This window comes from Tenrec ecaudatus, chromosome 16 (assembly GCF_050624435.1).
Source record: "Tenrec ecaudatus isolate mTenEca1 chromosome 16, mTenEca1.hap1, whole genome shotgun sequence".
Lineage (NCBI taxonomy): Eukaryota > Metazoa > Chordata > Mammalia > Afrosoricida > Tenrecidae > Tenrec > Tenrec ecaudatus.
In genome coordinates this window covers 91,096,290-91,104,190 of record NC_134545.1, presented here as the reverse complement: position 1 = coordinate 91,104,190, position 7,901 = coordinate 91,096,290, and the positions used below count along the sequence as shown (strand labels likewise).

The 7,901-nt window shown below is 40.3% G+C and overlaps 1 non-coding gene across 1 annotated transcript; it reads right to left on the bottom strand.

Moving 5' to 3' along the window:
- Positions 1-2,391: 2,391 nt before the first annotated feature.
- Positions 2,392-2,511, bottom strand: LOC142430091 (small nucleolar RNA SNORA61). Its single transcript, XR_012780565.1, has one exon. It is a non-coding gene; the product is annotated as a small nucleolar RNA SNORA61 (small nucleolar RNA).
- Between the last annotated feature and the right edge of the window lie 5,390 nt (positions 2,512-7,901).

Below are 7,901 nucleotides of genomic sequence, written 5' to 3'. Positions count from 1 at the left end.
CTAGCAAGGTTTGCAAGGTAAAATTGGGATCATGATAGTTGGGGCGGGGGTGGGGGAGCATTTAGGAACTAGAGGAAAGTTGTATGTTTCATCATTGCTACATTGCACCCTCTCTGGCTTGTCTCCTCCCTGAGACCCCTCTGCAAAGGGTTCTCTAGTGGCCTACAAATGGGCTTTGGGTCTCCATTCTGCATCCCTCCACCCCCTTCACAATGGTAAGATTTTTTTGTTCTGATGATGCCTAATACCTGATCCTTTTAAACACCTCATGATTGCACAAGGTGGTGTGTTTCTTCCATTTGGGCTTTGTTGCTTCTGAGCTAGATGGCTGTTTGTTTACCTTCAAGTCATTAAGACCCCAGACGGGCACCACCAGCTTTCTTCACCACATTTGCTTATGCACCCGATTTGTCTTCAGTGGTTGTGTTGGGAAGGTGAGTATCATAGAATGCCAATTTAATAGAAGAAAATATTCTTGAGGGAGTATTTGATTGGAGTCCCAGTGTCCTTCTGCTACCTTAAAACTAAACCTATAAATGTACACATAGATCTATTTCCCCATCCTCATATATAAATATATTTGCATATATACATGTCTTTATCTAGATTTCTATAAATGCCCTTTGCCTCCCAGCTCTTTCCTGTATTTCCTTTGACTTTCCTCCTGTCCCGCTATCATACTCAGTCCCCACCAGGATTTCAGCAATTCTTCTTGGTTACATTACCCTCGATCATGCCCTACCAGGCCTCCCACACCCTCCTCACCACTAATTGGATCACTTGTTGCTCCCTTGTCCCTGGGTTTGTTAACACCACTTCCTTTCCCCTCATCTCCCCTTCTCCCATATCCCCCTAGAACTGTTGGTCCCGTTGTTTTCTCCTCCAGATTGTTCATCCAGCCTATCTATTTAGACAGACCTACGGAGATAATAACATGTACAAAAACAAGACAGAGCAAAACCAAGCAACAGTATAAAACAAAACAACAAAAACAAACCAATGACAAAAAAGTAAAACAAAACACGGCAAGAAATAAAAGCTTGTAGTTAGTTCAAGGATCGTTTGTTGGCCTTTAAGAGTGTTTTCCAGTCCAGTCTGTTGGGACACCATGCCCTGGCTCCAAAATCCACCTTCAGCATTCCCTGGGGACCTCACTACTCCATTTGCATGCTGTCTGCTGCACCCCTTTGGTGTTTTGCCTCGGTGTGGCGGGATCATATTGGGTACAATTCCTACACCGTGTCTCTGGTGTTGTCCTCTGTAGAGCTGTGAATCAGTGAGGGGGCGTCATGTCTCATAGTGGGGCTGGCCATGTGGTCCTCTATGTGGACTGGCTGCTCTAATTGGGGTCATGTTTCTCAAGGCCTGGTGGGCCAGGATGTGCTCCACTTTCTCCTCCTCCTCCCCCTTCATCAGCACCCGTGTGCTCCGATCAGATATGTCCCTCTCTCGGAGCTACAGATTAAATCCATATTTTGAAATAAATTCTTCTGGGGTGAGAGGCAGATGTCCACTTAATAGTTGGGATTGGGGCCGAACCCCTCGACCTCTCCACTGATTCCAGCCTAATGTTTTCTTAATGATACAATTGCTCTTTGATAGAAAATTCTCTCTTAAACACATATGAGTGTCTCTGGATTTGTTTCTCTAATCAACCCATACTAACACACAAAATGTTAGTCATTTTTTGAAGCAGTTTCTTGTGAAGGTAAATACAGTCATATCATATAATTTACCAATTATACACCTAAAACACATTTGTAACAGTTTTATTCAGAATTGTCAAATACTGGAAGAGACCAAGATGTCTGTCATTGATACATGGATAAAAACAAAACAAAAAAAGTCAACTGTGATATATCCATACAATAAGTCATTATTTTGTTGAAAAGATATGACTTGTGAGATTTCGACATGTAAGAAGTCTACTGAAACAAGATTTGTTGTTGCTGTAAGATGGCCTCAAGTTCATCTGACTCATAATGGCCAGGTGTCCAACGGACTAAAATATTGCCCGGTTCTGTAGTCTCCACAATTATTCAAGACTTGACTTGAGTCCAGTGTTATAACCACTGGGTCAGTCCAGTTCAACAAGGGTTTTCCTGTTCATCGCTGAGCCTCTACTTTACCAAGCATGATGTTCTTCTACAGGGACTGGTCCCTCCTGAAAACAAGTCCAAAATACATGAGATGAAGTCGTCTCATCTTCTTTGTTTAAGGAGCATTCTGGCTACATTTCTTCCCAGGCAGATATGTTAGTTCTTCTGATAGTCCACAGTATGTTCAGTCATCTTTGCCAGCACCATGATTCAATGACATCAATCCTTCGTTCTTCCTGAATCATTGGAAACAAGATTCGGCATTTATTAATAATTATCGCATATTTTTTTGTCCTGTCTGAAACTAGCCTGGGCTCCAAGAGCACTGAGGGGCAGCTTCAATGTTTCTTTTCCTCCTTTTACGACCACCCAGACCAGTGTTTTGATCCGATGGGAAAGGGAACTGGAGGGTTAATTATTGCATATGTGTGGCAGTTATTGGGGATTCGCTACACTATCCTAATTCTGTGGTGATTCCTAAATAAAGATATTTTTTAATGATTGAGAGACATTTATGTAGAAGAAAATGTGAGAAGATACACTTTGTGGAGTGTAGGGCAAATATATGTTGAAGTTGATTGTTAACTATAAGAGATGTTAAGGAAATGTATGTTCCAAATGGTTTGGGATGTCTAGAGAGAAATGTATTGTTCACATTTAGTATGGTTTCTCAGGGCAAAGAGAAGGGCAGTCTCTAGAAAATATTTGATTAAACTAAGTTTGGACCCTTTTGTTGAGACCATTTTGCCTCAAAGCCATCCATGGCATTGATCTTCTCACAATCTCAACATTGAATAATAAATTCAGGGAAATTAGTGCCATTACATGTTTTTTAAAGTGCTTTTGTTAAATGGCTTTAAATGATTTTTGTTTCAAAACAAACATCAATCCTTTTTAGTTTCTTTTCTCTTTCTGTCCTATTTACCTTTTTAAAAGATATATTTATGTATGTATTTGTCTGACTTTGGAAAAATCCCTTTCTCTGAAAATGTTCACAGTGATAAGCAATTATTTTAAAACTATGAGATTTTTGAAGAGCGAATAGAAACTTCTTCCTAACTTCAAGGTAAATCCATTAGAAACCACTGATATTATGAAAATAGCCTGATCTCTTAATAAGGGAAAAAAAGGGGTGGGGAGTGTGCCTTGCTGTGTAAGGGAATGTGCCATTGCCGATTATGAATGGTTGGTGGTTCTTTTTCCCTTCTCATTTTTCTTTACTTGTGAATATTCTGTAAAATGTTAATAAGAAAATGGTTACTGTGTAAGCAAATGCAAACTGCAAATAATCATGATGTCAGCTAGTGAATCCCAAATTGCCATCATAATTCACATGAAAAGATATGTTTTATTACCAATATTGTTGGGAGAAGGTAAGGTTTATTCATTGAAAATTATCCAAGTACTTTGACAAATTAACAAAAATCATGGTTTATGCTACTTGTAAGTAAGTCTAGAAATAGGAGGCATGTCATTTTTGCTTTTTCTCTTTCTCAATTTATTCCCTGACCTTGAAGCAATTTTCTCAATATCACACAGATAATTAGTAGTAGAAAGTAATGTAAATTCTTTTCATCTTTCGATTAAATCTCAAAATCCTTATTGTAGAAAGAGTATCATGGGGAAATAATAGTTTTTTTGTTTTTCACTTCAAATTGAGTATATATACATGTGCTTGCTTCTGTTCACATGCATATCAGTGAGATATCACTGAGATGACTCATTTCATCTCTGAATGAGGTCTCACCAGTAACTGGTTACAAAGTATACACATTTGTTACTAGAACCACTGTAGTGTGTACCTTAATGTACATGTTCATTGATTTCTTTTCTAACATCATTATCGGTTGCTTCTAAGATATAATGCTAAGTGACGGCATTCATTCCTCTCTAGGCTGGCTTTTCTATGTATCATTTAAAACTATTCTTCAGCATAAACCATGGTCACTTTCTTAAAAACACCTTAAGACTTTTTTTGCATCAGTGTCAAATTTATATTTATCCTGGAAATGCCTCACTTCAGTGATACTTACTTCTTCAATGATGGTTACTGTCCTGGCCACACTTTCGGACCAACTCACTTTCTAAGGGCTCCTGTGACTTCTTCCTTTTCCGGAACCCCTCAAGCAATAAATCAGATTAATAAATGTGAGTCTTTCCAGACTATTGGCAATATGTGGGCAATGACCAGCTAGGATGCAGTCTTGTAAGTTGTTTTAGGCAACATGGAGTCAGTTTTGATTCATAGCAACTCTGTGCACAGCAGAATAAAATACTGCCTGGTCCTGCACCATCTTCACATCGTTCCTATGTCTAAGTCTATTGTAGCCATGGTGGCAATCTCTCTTGTCAAGGACCGCTCCGTATTCACTGACCCTTATGTCCAAAGTACGTCTTGCCATCCTTGTCTCTCTAAGACACATCACTTTGTCCTTTTAGCAGTCCATGGTGCTTTCAATATTCTCCAGCAGTACAATTCAAATTTGTCAGTTCCTCTTTAGTCATCCCAAGTCACTTTTGTACATGCACACCCCAAGCAAACAGATGTGCTATAAATATTTTTAGTCTAGTGTTGAACACATTTTCAAAGACACGAAGAAGCTTCACGACCTTCCAATGATTAGTGGCCAACAAGAAAAACAGAAATGAAATCACCAGCTTTGAACTTGCTTGCAAATGCCTATGACTGGCTTAGAAGGCTGTTCATAATCACTAGGGAGCTTAAATTTTATTTTTAAAGATATCAGACCAGGATGTTTAATATTTATTTGAAGTCTGCTCTGGAATTCTGAAACATTGTCCTAGTGGGTTGTTACTGTGGGGGTATTGTGTTCATATATATTGGTTATTTCCTAGGTCTAGGGAGAGATTTTCTACTCTAGCTGCCCATTATAGTTGCTTGTAAATGTTTTCGAATCAAGCTCGTGTTGGGGCCTCACCTCTACATATGATGATCTGATTTGTCTGGATCAGAACTTGGTACTGAAGTTTTGGATCCCTGGTGACAAATTGGGTAAGTGCTTAGCTGCTAAGCAAGAGGTCACCAGTTTAAACTCAATAGAAGAAAACTCGGAATAAAACTGCTTTATGACAGTCTGCTTCCATAAAAATGACAGCATGGGAATCCCTAAAGGTTGGCTCTACTCTATCTTACAAAAATCACTACATGTCTAAATCGACTTGCTGGCAATTGGTTTGTTTTTGGTTTCGACCTGTGTTTGTTAAAGTTCCCTAGATGATTCGTATGTGACAGCGAGATTGAGAAACTTGGTCTGAGTGTCATTTGTAAATGCAATTCATTGAAACCAAAGGGAATGTCTCATTGTGGTCTCTTATTTCCCATCCTCACTTCAATCTCATCCAAACCAGAAGTTACTTGTTTGTTTGTTTGTTTGTGTTGCTGGAATGATTTATTTGGCACTTAGTTTTCAAATAACTTGGCTTTGGGGAAAACGCCCTAGTGGGACAAGTCTTAAGGTGTCTTCAGGCTCCCTGGGGGTCAGGTGGTGGGATGTGCTTAACATGGTTTCACTGTCTTATTTATCTTCTCAATCTACAAAGGAGCTAGGAAATCTCCTTTTAAAAATGTTTCAAAAGGGCGGTCCAAGATGTCGGTGTAGTCAGATACCTCACAATACCCTCTTACAATCATGACCAAGAACACAAGTACCTTAGATATAGATGTAAAATAGGCCACCCTGGATCCTGAGGAGGCAGGAAGAGAGGAAATCCAGAAGAAATGAGACAGGGATCCCATGGCAGAAATGGGGAGAGTACTGGCCCATTATGGGGAAGCCTAACAATGTCATGGAAAGAACTATCGGACTCCTCTCTCTCTCTCTCTCTCTCTCTCTCTCTCTCTCTCTCTCTCTCTCTCTCTCTCTCTCTCTCACACACACACACACACACACACACACACACACACACAGAGAGAGAGAGAGAGAGAGAGAGAGAGAGAGAGAGAGAGAGAGAGAGAGAGAGAGAGAGAGAGAGAGGTTTAAGTAGAAATCCACTTGTTAAGCCCAGCAGAGACGTATCACCTAGAACATAGTTCTGAGGATTAAAAGGGGAAATGAGTACCTGCGCAGGATTTCACCTAAGTCCAACAACCCGAAATGCCTTTTACCATCAAACTGTGACTGCTTTTATCACCCCCAGAGAACACCAGGCTTTATTTTTTTCTGAGAACTTATCACTGTCAAGTTGTGTTTGGAACTTTCTCAATGCTAGATTAAAGACAACAACAACTGTGTTGCTTGGAATCACTCCATCAATTTGAGAAGTGATGCCTAATTTATCCCTCAGAATTAAAGGGAACACAGTAGATATACTTGTGTATATTTTAAACATGATTCAAACACTGTTGGGGGATTTCTGGACCTTTGCCTTGTGGATGTGCACAGGTGACAGGTATTGTTTCACTCACCCCTAGGATGCCACAGGTGCATGTGTTTTCAGCCTCAGATAATTACAGTTGAAAATGAGAGGGAATTTTCTATTTTGGCCTTTGATTAATTTGGTCCTCAAATAGAAAGCTGAACCTACTAGTTTTAGAAGTGAAAGAAAGTTATGCCCAGAATATAAAGGCAAGTAGATGCGCACCCTTTCTTTCTATGGGATATTGCAATGCAATTTGTGGTTGCTGTTTCTCAAATTGGCTCCTTTCTAGGGGTTAATTTATAGTCCTGTTGTGGAATCTTTAATGAAAGGGCCATGGACATGAGCCACTAGGTGTTGGTGAGGAACTCCTTGGAAGTTACAGCATTTCAAGACCAATTAACCTGTTGGTATTGTAGCAATATGTGCACTACGCCACAAAATAGGTCCCAGAAAAAAAATCTTATTTGGGCTATAGGTTTAAAAAGAACTTCGGCATAAATTCCTTGTGGTAGGAATAACCAAAGAGCGGTGTGTCGGACAGAATCTAGGAGGGGTTGTGGTTATGCTTGCTTCAGATGTTTACGTCCCGTGTGATACTTTGCCATTAAATACTAGGCCTGTGGCTTTCTTCAGGAAGCCAGGTCACACAGTGGATTCAGTGTTCATGGTACCTGAAAGATATCAGTGACGGAACTCTACCAGCCACCCCACAAGAGAAAGATGAGGCTGTCTGGCTCCATAGACTTATAATCTGTCCTATGAGAGATCACTATGGGCTGGAATTGGCTCACTCCCATTGACTGGGTGGCTTTGTTCTAACGAATTGAATATAGCAGTGGTGATGGTATTTAAACGAATAATTTATTCAACAGGACAATTACAGAGCTGGCTTGTGTGAGGTGGAAGTTAAAAATGTCTCAAATGTCCAACTCTTCCATACTGCTGTGCCAGTCTGTCATATCTGTCATCAATGGTTTTCCCTTCCCTCGATGCTCTTCTTTTTGTCTTTGGGTTTAATAATTGGCTGCAACACATCACAGGGTTCACAAGTCATATATACCACTGAGTGCTTCAGGTAGGGTGTACTACTGGGCATCTGGGTCAATGCAGAAGTAATGGAATCAACACAAGATGCTGTTTCTTGATCTTAACAGTGTCTTCTTACCCTCTGCTGCTGGGGCCTTCCTGGGCCTCAGTGTTATACCTCTTACTTCTGAGGGGCAGCAAGCGCCATGGTAGCCTTCTAGTACTGATATATTCTTGTTCCTATTACACCATCATCTCCTGCTATCTTTCATGTCACAGTTTCTCTCTCTCCCCCTCCTTCTCTCCCTCCCTCCCTCCTTCCCTCCCATGTTTCCATTTATAGCTAGTGGGATGGAAACACCAGACCAATCCTGGTGTTAGAATTCCATGTACATT